The sequence below is a fragment of the Rattus norvegicus genome, chromosome 11 (assembly GCF_036323735.1).
Source record: "Rattus norvegicus strain BN/NHsdMcwi chromosome 11, GRCr8, whole genome shotgun sequence".
NCBI classification, from domain to species: domain Eukaryota; kingdom Metazoa; phylum Chordata; class Mammalia; order Rodentia; family Muridae; genus Rattus; species Rattus norvegicus.
In genome coordinates this window covers 18,776,706-18,792,138 of record NC_086029.1, presented here as the reverse complement: position 1 = coordinate 18,792,138, position 15,433 = coordinate 18,776,706, and the positions used below count along the sequence as shown (strand labels likewise).

General features: G+C 35.8%; 1 protein-coding gene and 1 pseudogene across 4 annotated transcripts in view; one reads left to right on the top strand and one right to left on the bottom strand.

Moving 5' to 3' along the window:
* Positions 1–5,520, bottom strand: part of Eif4e-ps7 (eukaryotic translation initiation factor 4E, pseudogene 7) — a 126,358-nt pseudogene extending 120,838 nt beyond the window's left edge.
* Positions 1–15,433, top strand: part of Cadm2 (cell adhesion molecule 2) — a 977,040-nt gene that overhangs the window by 179,757 nt on the left and 781,850 nt on the right. The gene's annotated exons all lie outside the window — the stretch shown is intronic.

The window sequence follows — 15,433 nt, the reverse complement described above, 5'->3', positions numbered from 1 at the left end:
AGTAAATCATTTTATTTAACACTTTGAAACATGACTGTTGACAAGTACTGAGCAAGAATATTGTGTTAGAAAGCAGTCATTTCCTGTTCAGAATGGTACAGTTGAGACCTAAATTCTACAGCCTGTGCTTATGGCTCAGTGAGTAAATGTGCTTGCTATCCAAGGGTTAGTACCAGAATTTGACTCGCCCCAAACACACGGCTTGTTAGCACACAGTTCTTGTATGGAAAGATGAAGGATCTAGGCAGGAGTGGCATCAGCCAAACAAGTGACCTTGTTTTCATAGCAGAAAAAGGTGAAGACCAACACCCAGGCTTGCCCTGTGATCTCACAGGTACTTTGGAGCACACGTGGATTACACTTACCTGGGAACCAGCTAACATATGTACAACTATGGTTGAAGATTACATGAAAAGTAATTTAAATTCTGTTAGCCACTGCTTCCATAACTCAGGGCAAAGTACACAGAAACCTGATTAAATCCCTATTCTTACTATGCTATCCAAGGATAATACCAGTGTATTCCAGATAAAACACCATTATTGGAAATTAATTATTTCATACATGTAAATTGCTTTGATAGGAAGTTGCATATTACAGACATTAAAAAAAAACAAAACATTTGTTCTGTCACTAGCAGGGGTGGAGCATCAACGGGAGTCATCTCATTGATGCCATTAGTGACAAAAATGGTGTCTTAAAATTACTGATAAATGTTCCCCCAAATGTCTTAATTGTTGCTTTATATCAAACTTCATTCTATATCCTACATCAAATATAATCATTATTTTAACCAAACACTTCAAATAAAAATATATCTATAATCCATTTCCAAATCTTTGTTATCCCAGAATCCTCTTTTGAGATATATTTGGGAGGAAATTTACTGAAAAGTCTCTGTGAATTAGACACAGACCCACAACGATATGGGATTGTTTTGAGCCTCTGTATATTCCTTGGCGAATTAGCCCATTTTTACAGCTAGTGGTGCCTGTGTTTTCCGAGCCTGTTATCACCTGCTTCTACTATTTCATATAGCCCTTTAAACATCCTAATGGCTGAATTTACTGTTCATGATAGCCCGTACAAGAGTGTTTAGAAATTATCTTTCATTCTCACTTAATGCCTATTGGGCTCCTGAAAATCCTCCATGAGCTTCTCTATTTAGAGCAAAGGAGGGGTGTTGGAGCACACTTCGTTTGTTGGAACTAAAGCTAACGTTAATATGCAATTCCTGAAATCCCACTTTTTTATTATGCTTTTGGCTGAAGAAAATCAGAGAATCTCACAATTCCAACTAATGACCACGGAGGTTATATTTTCTTTTCTTTTTGACAAACATCCACCATCACCTCATTTTAGGAGTAAACCTTATCTTATTTTTAAGACCGTGGCATTACCTATACAGTCCTATGCAGTTACTGCCCTTACCAGGAGACAGTTCAGATTTTTATCCACTCCTAATGAAAATATGTTACATTTCACGTGCTAGGCTCACTACCAAGCATGCCTTAAATTGAGTGCTGTGCAAATAAGAATGGGCCATGGAGTATGTCTCATATGACTTGGCTCTGGTAAGATTTCAGCATTCTATATGTGCATGAGTAACCCTGCATTGCCCACTGCTTGCTGTGTGTGCATAACTACCATGGTATATAAAATCATTGTTTCATCAAAATCGTTTAAATGCTATGGCCTCACAGGTATTTTGAAAAATAAAATGAACTAAACGTTCCAGATGATGCAAAAATGAGTACAAATTGCATCAAATTTAGGAAATGATCCACTTTTCATCCCTGAAAAATGAAGGATCACAAAGTATGCACCTTTTAAACAAATCTCTCCATGGAAAATGAAGGGGGCATGGCAGAGTCAATCTGTTAACTTCAGCCACATTAGCCAGCAGAGAGCCATGCTGCTCTGTCTTAGCATCACCGAGAGCAGCAGCTCCGATGAATGGATTGTCAACCTCTGAGTGGTGCTCACTGAGGGGCAAAGGCAAGTTCTGTTGACTTGTTGGACTTCAAAGTATTTTTCCAAATTGCATCGTTACATCATTTGATAATATATTAAAATACATACTTGAGAATACTCTCAGAAAATGGAGAAAATGAAATACATATTTTATTTATATTCTGGGTCAAGGCATCTGCCTAAAAGTAAACAAACCCAGGCAAGAACTGGCAAATACTAAGCAGGAGCTTTGCGTGGTTGTTGTCATAGAGTGTCTGTGTGAAAAGGTACCAAATGGCCTTCCTTTCTAATCACAAACAGATATTGAATACTACTCTAGTTGTTTGGCATCTGACAATTTTTTTGTTTTAAAATGAATGAAACCTTAAGCTAGTATTAGATTCAAAAAGAATCAGATTTCACATTTAAATACTAACTTGGTTATCAAAAAGTTACATTGTCAGCTATTTCCATCCCTATGCAGTATTTCCCTAGATTACCACCAATCTTACTTCTTCTGCGCCTCCTTAACTTTAATCTCTTGCTTCTGATAACATACGTCAGAAAAGGCCTTTTTATAATGCAGGTCAAAACAAACAAACAAACAAACAAGCAAATAACAAACTAACTAGACTTTTCGTGGTGCATGAGGTTGTTTTGTGATCTCGCTAGTTCTTTCTGATGCTGTCCCCAATACTTTCTCTGTGATTATCCTGACTTCTGCTATGCTAGAAAACAGTTTTAGCAACTCTTTTGGTTTCTTTGTTGTTTCTGCTCATGTCCTTATTATTCTTACATTTCTTTTGAATTCTCTGCACTGAAAATATATCCTATCCTTCAAATGCCAAATCAGTATGATCTTTTAAATAATCCCCCAGCCTACTTACATTTACTATTGTTTATGCACTCAAGTCTTACACACACACACACACACACACACACACACACTTTAATGTACACATCTTTTTATCTTCTTATTAATATATAAGGTACAAATGAAAAATATTGATCTGCTATTTCAAAGGCAAAGCAAGCAAGCAAAAGAATGTACTAACCCATGCAAATTATTCTTTAATAATGATTTTATATTAGCCCTCTTTTGACTTTTTATTCACACATCATGGTAATTAAAAGTTTTAAATTATTCTCAAATAACTAATTCTAAATGTTATTCATAAAAGTAAATATTGATTCATAGATATAGAAATTCCCATATAATCATTGATTGCATACTTTTTATTGACTTTGGGAAAAATATCTAAACAAAACCAGGACGTGTAACATTTTAAAAGTTCAATATGTTCCTTTTGTAAAGGATATAAAATTTTACTAATGGTTTGTTTGGGTGTCTTTTTACCCGAGAAGCATGCAAAAATACAGACACTGGATTCAATGCATTGTTTCATGGAGGGTGGAAAAACGGGTGTATTTTTGACACCATAATTTCTACTCACAAAGGTTTGATCTGTGAGTCAGTATTTCTTCTATATCACTCTGCAATAAGAAAAAAAAGACGACTTCAAAAAAAGGAACAGTTTGAATAAGATAGTGTGTTGAGAAGGAAGAAAACATGCATAAGAGACACATGAAGTCCTATTTGTAGGAGCCCTAATAAATACAGTTCTGAGGTGAGAAGACTGGTTCTACTGTGACCTTATGTGCAGAGACGGAGCAAGAATGGGGGCATCTTTATGGAAAGAGCTCTACAAGGCTATCTTTGAAGTTAAATTCTTCCCACAATCAAAAGCTATAGGGAACAGCCTTGGAAAACTACAACCATTTAAACACTATACGTGGTGTGCAGCAAGCCTGAATATTATGTTAATATTGTCTTTAGTGACCTCGATTTCTGTTTGTTAGCCTACTCCTCCTTGACAGTTTCCCCCTTTCGTCCTCATCATGAGGCTCAGGCTGCCCTCTAGCTTTTGGCCCATGCTTCACTCTCAAAGCATTCCAATTACAGATAGGCAGTATAATTTTCTTATCAGGTAACTTTTGAACTATTCACCACTTTCAAATGTAATCTATGCACTTGCCAAAATGAGAAAGGAGTTGAATTAAACATATATGTAGCTTTACTTTTCGTATTTCTGTAAATTCGCTCATAGTATTAATTAATAAGAATTTCATTTAGGAGATGTGTAGAGATTTCGACTTACAATAGAAATTTATCAATGTTTATATTAATCACAAAGTATAAATTAGATACATATAGGAGTAGAATGATACTGCTATTGGATTGAGGAAGAAATGTATTTAGGGACACATATGTATACATCATGTAGCTGTTGCTGAAACCAAGATTCAATATAGAAATTGTCAACCTATATGAAAATTCTATATTACCTACAACTTACTGCTAGATAAGGGCAACCCCACCTCAATTAGCAAAGTCATGTACTAACTATCGCTACATGTAAATAGACATGTCAATTTTACAAAACAAATATTAGCTTAAAATGAGGTTAAAATAGGTTGATTTTCTAAAGTACACAGATCCTTCAGTAAGTAAAAATTTCAAGGCCAACAGATAACAGATATCCCCACACTACTAACCAGTAACCAGATAATTTTCCATTCAATGGAGAGAAGGAAAGTAGCGTTCAGCTTATTATAATTGAAGAAAGTGATGATTAAACAGAATTTTAAGTTCCCAGTTTAAAACGTCCAACCTACAGAAACATGGTTTGCATTGTTTGGATATGCATGTTTTCACCCAGGGAGTAAATATACATCTTAATTTTTGGCCACAGGCCTGGTGTTTAAAATTGCACAGCATTGTGTCTTAGAATAAAATGATATACAAATTAAAAATATAATTAATATTCTTAAAATGAAAGGTTCTGTTTTTCTAGCTACAGACACTGGTGTCAGGGTCCTTGTACGAGCAGCTCTCCTTCCTTCATGCAGCCGCATGTGATTCTCCTGTGTTAGTGTGTGTGTGTGTGTGTGTGTGTGTGTGTGTGTGCCTGTATGTGTATGTATATCTGTGTGTGTGCCTGTATGTGTGTGTGTTCCTCTGTGTGTGTGTATGTGTGTGTGTGTCTGTGTGTGTGTGTGCCTGTATGTATATGTATATCTGTGTGTGTGCCTGTATGTGTGTGTGTGTGTGTGTTCCTCTGTGTGTGTGTGTTCCTCTGCGTGTGTGTGCCTCTGTGTGTGTGTATGTGTGTGTGTATGTGTGTGTGTATGTCTGTGTGTGTGTGTGTATACATCCATGTGTGTGCTCCTCCTAAGGCTTCAGCTTTATTCAGATGACCAGTGCAACATCTTCCTAGACACAACAAGTCTAAACAATATAGCAAAGAAAGCCATCCTATTTTCAAGGGATATGGTTAGAAAACAAAGATCATAATTCTGATGTGTCTTTTTTATTAATCATTTTATTCATTTACATTTCAAATGCTATCCCCCTTGTCTGTCAACCCTGGAATAGCCTCCATCCCATACCCACTCACCTCCCTCCACTTGGCCTCCATGAGAGTGCCCTTCCAACCATTCACCCTCTACAGCCTCATCCTCTAACACTGCCCTACGCTGGGGCGTCAAGCCTCCCTCCTCTGCCATTGACGTCAGATAAGGCCATCATCTGCTACATATGTTGTTGTTGTAAAATTATAAAAATGGGGCTTTTACTCCTCTAGATCCAACACCACAATTCCCCAAGATATCTGATAGATACCTTAATCTCAGTCAGCAAAGTCTCTCACCCTCTCTGCTCCATCCCATATCTCACTGCCGAAGGCCTCTCTGGGCCTGGCGACAATCTCTCTACCCATCCAGTTCCCAAGGCAGGTTGTCACCATGGCAGAAATATACATCATAATTCTGTGGCTGCTCAGTGTCCCAGCTGCCACATATTCTCTTAAACTTAAATCAATCATCACATGAAAGAATGCACAACACAATAACCTCTGATCCAATTGATAAGATATAATTGCCCACCTAGACATACAAAGTCCTGTACAATCCATCCCTTAAGAACATTCATAACAACCTGTAGAGGTACAGCATGGGATCTTAACATCAGCCTCTCCAGGGCTTCTCCACAGCCTTCTCCTGTCTCTTCCTCCTTTCCGTTCCAGTCTCCTCCCCTTCCCTCAAACTTTTCTCCTGCCCATCCTTCCTTCTTGTCCAATGACAGGCCTCATTCTATCCTGTACAGGCCATCACCTGTATGACATCCTCCAATATGTATCTGGAGTCCTTTAGTTCCTGGCAGCTTTGGGTGGTCCAGTTAGTTACTATTATTCTTTCTATGGGGTTGCAATCCCCTTCAGCTCCTTCAGTCCTTTCCCTAGCTCTTCCATTGGGGTCACCAGGCTCAGTCTGATGGTTGTCTGCGAGTATACACAACTGTATTCGTCAGGTGCTGGTAGAACCTCTCAGGGAACAGCCATATCAGGCTCCTGTCAATAAGGACATTTTGGCATTAGCAATAGTGTTCGGGTTTAGTGTCTGCAGATGGGATGGATCCCTAGGTAGGGCAGTCTCTGGATGACCTATCCTTTAGTCTCTGTTCCATTTTTTCCCCCTGTTTTTCTTTGGACAGGAGCATCTCTGGGTTTACATTTTTGAGATGAATGGATGGCCCCATCCCTCAACTGGTCATCTGGCCTATCTACTGGAGATTGTCTTTAATTGAGTATTTTGGCTAAAGCCATTGCCGTTGGCTCCTAAGAATCTCTCGCTTCCCTGGATTCTGGGACGTACTAGTCACTACCTCCAGTTCCCCTTCCCTCTATGCTACATGGTTCTATTCAATTTCCTGAATCTGTGGACTTCTGTCCCTTCCAATACCTGCTCCTCTCTCCCTTCCCCTACCCCTTCTTTTTACTCCAAAAGCCTTGACTGCCTATCCAGTGTAACTCTGCTGTCTGCTTTGCAGCTTCGACTAGACAGAAAGTCTCGTTTTCTTGCAGGCCCCTTCTTCATGTTATTGCAGTGATGCCTCACAAAAAATGTCTCTTGCATTTGTCCTTCAGTTTGCTGTCTTGGAGCATCTGATGAGCTTAACGTACTATGTAACATTATCTCTTAAAAATAATGCCCATGAAGTAAGGTGATAGTGGATTTATAGATATGTTTTCTTTTTACAATCCCTTGGGACCACCTTTATTAAAGTTACTTGCATTTTGCTGTTATTATTAATGATAATCCCAGTGTGTTAAAATAGCAAATCAACTCTTGAATCTACCTTATCAAAGAAGTGCAAATCTCTCAATTGCACATACTATTTTCCCCCTTTTCTTTCAGTGTCTTAACAATGGATACTGGTCAGTTGAATTTTTTGATAGCTCAAAAGAAGCTAACATGGTCTTTTCTGGTACATTGGCGTGTATATCTGAGTGAAGGTTAAGGTTAACTTAATTTCTCACTTCAGTTGAAAATCAGTTCTTCTACCCTTTTGTCATAATCCTATCAACTACACAGAGAAGCCGCTCTATTCTTGAGTTATATTTGAATTTGCACAGGGAATTAAATTTTAGCTTTCAGAAACTGAAAGGTTTTATAGGATGACGGGACCTTTTTGTCCGTATTTACCTTAGTAAGTAGTGACCCTGAAGCACTAAAGGGGTTTTCATAAGGGGCCTTTCCAAAGAATAAAGGGCATCTCAGGAAGAAAGGGTGAATATGTGGGGAGCCTGCCTGCAGACAGATGGTATACAAAAGCCACTGCCAAACTCATAGAGAAAGAAACAACTGTACTTAAAAAACATTAAAATTGTAGGTATTAGCAGTAAAGTAATCATTGAAATTCACATAGTAGTTTTCACGAGTAGAAAGTGATTTTTCCATTTGAAAATCAAACATTCTTCTTATTAAGTTATGCAAGCCATACAGGTATGACAAGAGAAATTGCCCTTCTTAATTTCTAAGTTCACATTACGAATTGGTTTGTTTGCTAAAATTCATTCTACTATAGCATGCCAATCAAATTGCAAAAGATCCATATAAAAGGCAATCAATCTAGGCTTGCCCACCAAAACTTATGAAGAGACAATGTGTTTCATTGCATACTGAATTTCACATTCGGGCTGTGTTTCTGACTTCTATGAGCGGAATAATGCTATAGTGGACTATGGGAACGTGCTGCAGAGCAAATTGCTGTATTATGTTCTATATTCAGCTTCCAATTTATCATAAAACTAATGTTGGTTGTGATTTTTGGAGTGCCACAGAGACTTCTCGGTTATTAGAAAAGCCCTCAAAACTGTGGATGAGGATTAGTGTACTCATGCATAATCTAGTTTATCTATGAATTGTGTTATGGAGTCCACATGACATTCATGGTTTTTTACTTTTCATTTGCCATATCTGGAAATCTTTCTTCAAGTATTTCCCCAAAGTAAACCCCCAAGTATGTTTTTTTTTTTTGATCTTAGCACTAATGAAAACTGTCAGGGTTTACATATGCTTGGCCCAGGGAGCAGCACTATTGGATGTAGCCGTGTTGGAGTAGGTGTGTCACAGTGGGTATGGGCTGGACTCTCACGCCAACTGACTGGAAGTAGAATTCTCAGCTCCTCCTGAACCATGCCTACCTGGATGCTGCCATGTTCCTGCCTTGGTGATAATAGAATGAATCTCTGAACCTGTAAGCCCGCCCCAATTAAATGCTGTCCTTATAAGGGTTGCCTTGGTCATGGTGTCTGTTCACAGCAGTAAACCCTAACTAAGACAGAAGTTGGTACCAGGGAATGGGGTATTGCTGTGATAGGCCTGACCATGTTTTTCTTTGGAAGAATGTGGATTTTCGGACATTCGATTTGGAAAGCAGTGGAATGATTTAAATGGGATTTAGAGGGCTAACCTAGTAGGAATATGGAAGACTTTTGTTACCGAGAGTGATATGAATTGTGCTGAGCTGGGCCAAAAGGTTTCAGTGTTGTTTTTGTGATATTTTGGTGAAGAATGGGGCTTTTTGTACTTGTCTGATGAATCTGCCTGAGGCTAAGGGGAAGTGACTCTGATTAATTGCATTGAAGAAAGTCTCAGGAATGCCCATCAAGAACAGCACAGCAGTGGAGTGGATCAACCTGAGCTTAGAGTTGCTTAGAGCAACTGACTGAAGAGCTGGAGAAGGAACAGCAGTCCTTTTGAGGAGTCCAGAAGATCAGTTGTGGATCCCAGACATTGAAATAAGGTGCTGTAACATGCAAGTTGCTTTGGGGACCCCAAAATGTTTGAGATGCCAGAGGTATGGGCTATCTTATGAGAAAAGTTACTAACAGGGAATGAAACCAGCCCAGGAGAAAGAAGTTTGATGCAGTTAACAAAGATTGAAAAGGAGTTGGAGACCTGACAATCTCTTTGAAATCAGATGCAGATTTTGGAGTATGTCCAGGTGGTTTCCTGTCTTGCTTTTGAGATTACATTTAAGTGATTGGATGAATCTCAAAAGAGACCTTGAACTTTGAGCTTTAAACATTGTTGAGATTGCTGTAGACTATAGGGACTTTTGAAGTTGGACTTCAACTATATTTTGTATTATGCTATCTTTAGGTATGACCCCGATAGACTCAGATGTTTGAATAAGCCTATGGGGGCTAGGTATTGGAAAGTCACTTTATGGAGTGGCACTATTAGAAGGTGTGGCCCTTTGGAATAGATGTGTCACTGTAGGAGTGGCCTTTAAGACTCATGCTAGCTGTCTGGAAGGTAGTATTCAGCTAGCAGCCTTAAGATGAAGATGTAGAATTCTCACCTCCTCCTGCACCTTGCCTACCTGGATGCTGCCATTTTCTCCTTTTGATAATAGAATAAACCTTTGAACCTGTAAGCCAGCCCCAATTAAACGTTGTACTTAATAACAGTTGCCTTGATCATGGTGTGTGTTCATAACAGTAAATTCCCAACTAAGACAAAAACTTAATTTTACATAATTAAGAGGTCCTCATCATTTCAATGACAATGGAAAACAAAAATACTTGTTGTTGAGAAAAATTAAGCTTATATTGCATTGTCTGGTATTATACCAGGTCTCAATGCACTGAGAAAGGCACCAAAAGTCATTCTGAGTTTCATGCTAAAAATTCTATACCATAATGATCTAGTTAGCATTTCTTTCTTTTGCCATGGTACTCCATTTTTGTTTGTATTTGCTTGAAGCATTGCATCCTGTTCCTCAGAGCTTGTGTACCTTCTGTACTTTCTTATGGAATAGGGCACTTTACACTATACACGCCTCCATATCCTCACATTCCGCTTGTAATTGTTTCTCATTACAGTAGCTCAGCATCTCACAAGGAAAACAAGACTTTCATTTAGCTCAGATTATGAGAGGCTGGAATGCGGTAGAGCATAGCTCAGGGTCTGACAAGGGTCCTTCTTTGAGAAACACATTAGGGCTAAACTAACCATGTATACCATTCTGGTTTTATGAGATGTTTCTCATCCTCTGGAAGCCACCACAATTACTGTAGGAGCTATGGCCTCATAATCTAAATGAAGCAATTGAACATAGGGTGTCTTTCATGAATGTCACAGTCACATTAAATACCTAACCTGAGAACCTCATTAGAATAATACTAAGCAGAAACTCCAACCTGAGATCAGTAGAACCATCTAGATCAAAACCACTTCATGTACCCTGAAACTCATGTCTTTCTGAGACACAAAGTACAATTATTTCAGTTTCATATAACCCCTAGTCGTCAATTCATTCCAGCATAAATGAAAAGTTGAATGTCTATGTGTCACTGATGCAAGTAGTATATTGTTTATTCTCTCTGACATAAAGGTTATTAGGTCATTTAAATTATTAAATTTTAAAAATATGAAGTGTTAAATAGGAACTCATAAATGTTGCAATGTAAGTATTGTATATAAAGACTTTAGAAGAAATATAAAACGATATGAATAAGTTGCTTAATGCATAGGATTTTTTCTTTATGAAGGAGGAACATAAAGATTTGTTTATTGGGGTTGTGGATTTAGCTCAGTGGTAGAGCACTTGCCCAGCAAGCGCAAGGCCCTGGGTTCGGTCCTCAGCTCCGAAAAACAAAACAAAACAACAACAACAAAAAAGATTTGTTTATTACAGAATAATGTTGGCACTATACATTGGAATTTACTGTTCAATTTCAGCATAGTTTAAAGTACTAGACATTTCGAAACAGCTGGAAAGAACAATTCTGAATGTTCTATTCCCCCCAAAATAAAGAAAAAATACATACACAAATCTAATAAAATAAGTTTTACTGAATTGACATTTATGTAATAATTAGTCTTTTCATGTAGGACTAAGACTCTGGGGGATTGTATAATGAGCTAAGGAACTTAATAATTTAAGAGCAGCATATCTTAGGGGACATGGAGAAAATAAATACTACTTCTGTTTCTGAATTTCAATATAAATGATTGAATAATCTGTACCATAACTTTGACATCCACCCTAAATTATTACCCAGTTGTCTGTTTCTAAGGACTAAGACGAAGTGAACTTGTAAAGCAGCAGGATGGATGTGCATCTTGATAGAACCATTTTTAAAGTCTTAGGTCTGTTAAATATAATATAGATGAAACATCTCGTTTGTCCTAAAAATAGTGGGCTATGTTTTCTAATATTTATCACTTTAAGTGAACTAGGAAACGTTTTGTCACAGAACGTATTGGTCGAGTTTTCATAAATAAATTGCTGGATATGCAATTTTTGAGTGTTTGCTTTATAAGTGTCAAAATTATTGAATAGTTTTATTTTAAGAAATAAATGAACAAATTTGGTGTGTGTCTGTGTGTGCATGTGCACACATGTGTGTATGTGTGTGAAATGTGTGTCAAATAGTTCGTTTCTAGTTGTTGCTCTCTAAACTATTTAGGGAGACTGGAGGTTTATTCCTCTGTTTCGGGGCTACACTTGTGTTCAGTTATCTTCCAGGCATTTTCAGTTGCAAAGCTTACAGCTAAAATGGTACCAAAAGCCTCGTTAAATTGCAGAGAATCTGTTGCCAGCACCATGGTACCTACTGTATGCTTGTATATTTATACATATATAAAATAACACACACACACACACACACACACACACACACACACACACACACACACACTCAAGTGCTGGCGAGTTCCATTCATTTTCCCAATATAAATAGAAGAAAAACGTTAGTCAGATCACTGGCACAGATAGGAAAGTGTAATGACTTAGAATGTTGAGGAATAATTAATACTGAGCTTATGATATCATTTAAGTATGTTTTCAGTGCTAGATAGTACACACTTGATAGGCAAGGGTTCCAGAACTCATCCGGCAATGTGAAGCATTTTTATAATCTAGTCTTTAGATACAAGTCGAAGTTCTTGTCAAAAGTGATAGTTTAGGGAATTTATAATCAGAGAAATGCTATCACATGCACAGATGCATGGATGACAGGCAAATCATAGATACATTGATAGGTAGGCAGAAATGTGATAGATGATGGAGGGTTTAGATGGATGGTAGTGTGACAGGTGATAAATCGCTGAATACATGAAAAATATTGAGATGATAGGTAAATGAGATAGAGGTGCATAGCTAAATAAATGATACATAGAATCGATTATACATGAGTAGATGATGGATAGTTTATAGATAGGTAGCTACATTATATGTTTATAGATGATTGATGAAGATAGTAAACTAGATATACAGCATGTAGTCTTATATAATAACCTAAATCTATTTATGTTTTGAAGACTTTGAAGACAATGTTCATGCTAAAACTGAGTCCTGTTATTGAGCCCATTTTATTTTAGGCAGAACTAATGTGAAATGGTCAGTGGGTCATATTATATTTCGAACGCTTTGTTTTCTTTGTTTGTCTCTGTAATTCTTTCCATACGTACTCACGGTCTGCATCTGAAGGCATACTTAATTACAATGGGAAAAGCAGAAGAAAATGGCAGATATCAAAAAATGGAATAGTATATATTGATATCCTTCGATGATGTCCTTTCAAACAGTTAATAAATGTATCATTATAGAGATTATCAAATTGTAATTGTAAATGAATATTTTGTAGTAGGAGAAAAAGCATAACAGATATATTAATGTATGTTTAGTAAGCCTTTAATCTACTACTTTTAATCAAGTACCAGGCATCTGTATCTAAGACACATTTCATTAGAGAAAAGCATGTATTTCTTTGAATTTTGATATTTAAAATATTCTCCATTTTTATCTAAATAATGATTTAGGGACATGTCTCCTGAGACTTGCTCAGAATGCAATCAGGCATGTCTTGATTTGTACAGGCAAATCCCTACGAATGCTTTTATTTATTTTTGAATGAGAACATATTGCCAATGAACAGACACATTAAGATCTACTCATATGAGGAAGTTGCACTTCACGTGTTTAAACATGATGAATAATTATTTTTGTGAATTGGCAAATTCAGTATAGCATATGAATTTTCATTTTTAAATTTCAACCTATGTAAAACATTCTCAAGAGATTAGTTTACATAGGGGTAATCAACTTATACTTTCCATGTTAAGACCTATAAATACAGATACATATATGTACACATATTATACCTGAGTAATCCTTAGTTTGAGTAACCACCTATAATAGGACATATAAAGTACCCCAAATCCTGAGGCTGTCAGTAGATAAGCCATAAAGTTACCCAGAATAAGAAGGGATCTATACTTTTGTATAAATATATCTAATTGGAACTATACAGCTATGTTTCAAATCTACAAGTTACTTGCTAGTATATATAATCTGACTTAATGAGTTCTATAGCACTTTCATGTATAGAAAGTATGTAACAATATATGGCATATTACTTAACCACTTTTGTAAGATGTTTTCTATTCTATAAGGGGAATTGTTTTATCAGAAGATTGTGACATTCTGGTGGATGAAGAAATATATCTTGGAAATTTTGCTCTAAAATGGACTAGACAACCAGCTCTACAGAACAAGACCATATTTATAATATAAACAAATAAACAAACACATAAAATTTATTCTATAATAATGCTAATAACATTAACAATCTTATGGCACAACAATTGAGTTAATGAACTTAGAATTAAAGAATTTAAGAATGAAGTTAAGAAGTAGGTCCTAAGTTATTTTAGAAATTATTCTTATTGCTATTCTGCTTTAGGCATCACTTAATACATTTGCAAGAGAGAAATAAATGCTTTTTCATACTGGTGTAGTGTGTGCTTAGGGGTATACAATTTTAGTATTCATTACATCATAGTGACATATTTCTAATAATAAAAATGGAAAGCTAAATATTTAAAGATCCATTAGTTTTAATATGTCTTAGGGAAAGAATAAATTTGATAAGTTTCTGATAAAAAATATCTCTTAAGACAGACAAAATTTCTTCTTTCATTTAAAGAAAATATAGGGTGTAGTGTATAATAAGTCTAAATATTATTTGAAATAATTTATTCTAAGGAAAAAGTGATACAATATTTGTCTTAAACAAAAATTAAGTTGCTAGACAGTAATTTTTGTTCTATGCAGGTAATATACTCAGTAGACATGTATCACTTATCTTGGGACAATTTGTCATATTAGACACAGTGCCAGGGATACACTATGAATTTTTTTAAAAGGTCAGATTGATAGAGTTCGTCTTGTCTGTTGTCTCTGTATAAATTTACTTTATTATTATTTCCTCATAATGTAGACTCAATTAACACAAAACATAATTATTTAAGAACAGAGGTTTAAAAGGATGTTCAAGCCCATATTACCATTTATAAAACAAAAATTCAAGTATGCATTATATGGACATAGACCTTTAGTCTTTCCTATTGAGTCTGCCTTTGCCTTTGACTCGTTGCGTAGGAAGCTGACATAAAGGCAGATGAAAATCTGGAAATTTTTTTACTTCCTCGGCATAACTACTTTTGTTACAAAAGCTTTTACATACTTTTATACTTTTTATACTTTGCTTATATATTGAAGTACAAGATGTTAATTAATATCTGACTTAAAATAAATTTAGTGCAATTTCTATCACTTTATCTTTGAAAAGAATGTTATTGCAGAATCTAGACTATGAGATAAAATATTGAAATTGTTTTGTATAGCATACATAAACAATACGAAGTATGTTAGCATTTGAAACCTCATAAGAAATGAAATGCATATTTCTATAGAAGGTTAAATTACTGTATAAAATTCTTAATTTTTTTAAATATTAGGAATTTATAAATCAAAACAATGACTTCTACATGTTAAATTTTTGTTGTAAGTTGTTTTTAATCATAAAATTATTAGCAATGCAAGGTATTTTGAGCATAATTTATTTATATTTTCTATGTAGTTTTGTCTTTCTTAGATGACCATGTGAAAATAAATGTGTGAATCATCAAATCTATGACTTTTATCTTAAAATCATATTTTTAATCAATCTCATATTTTATATGTAAAATACAAATAGAAATAGGATTATAAGATTAATATACTTTCATAAAATTTTGTCAGTGTTTTTTAGTTTTCAAATAACTACATGAAGATTTTTTTTAA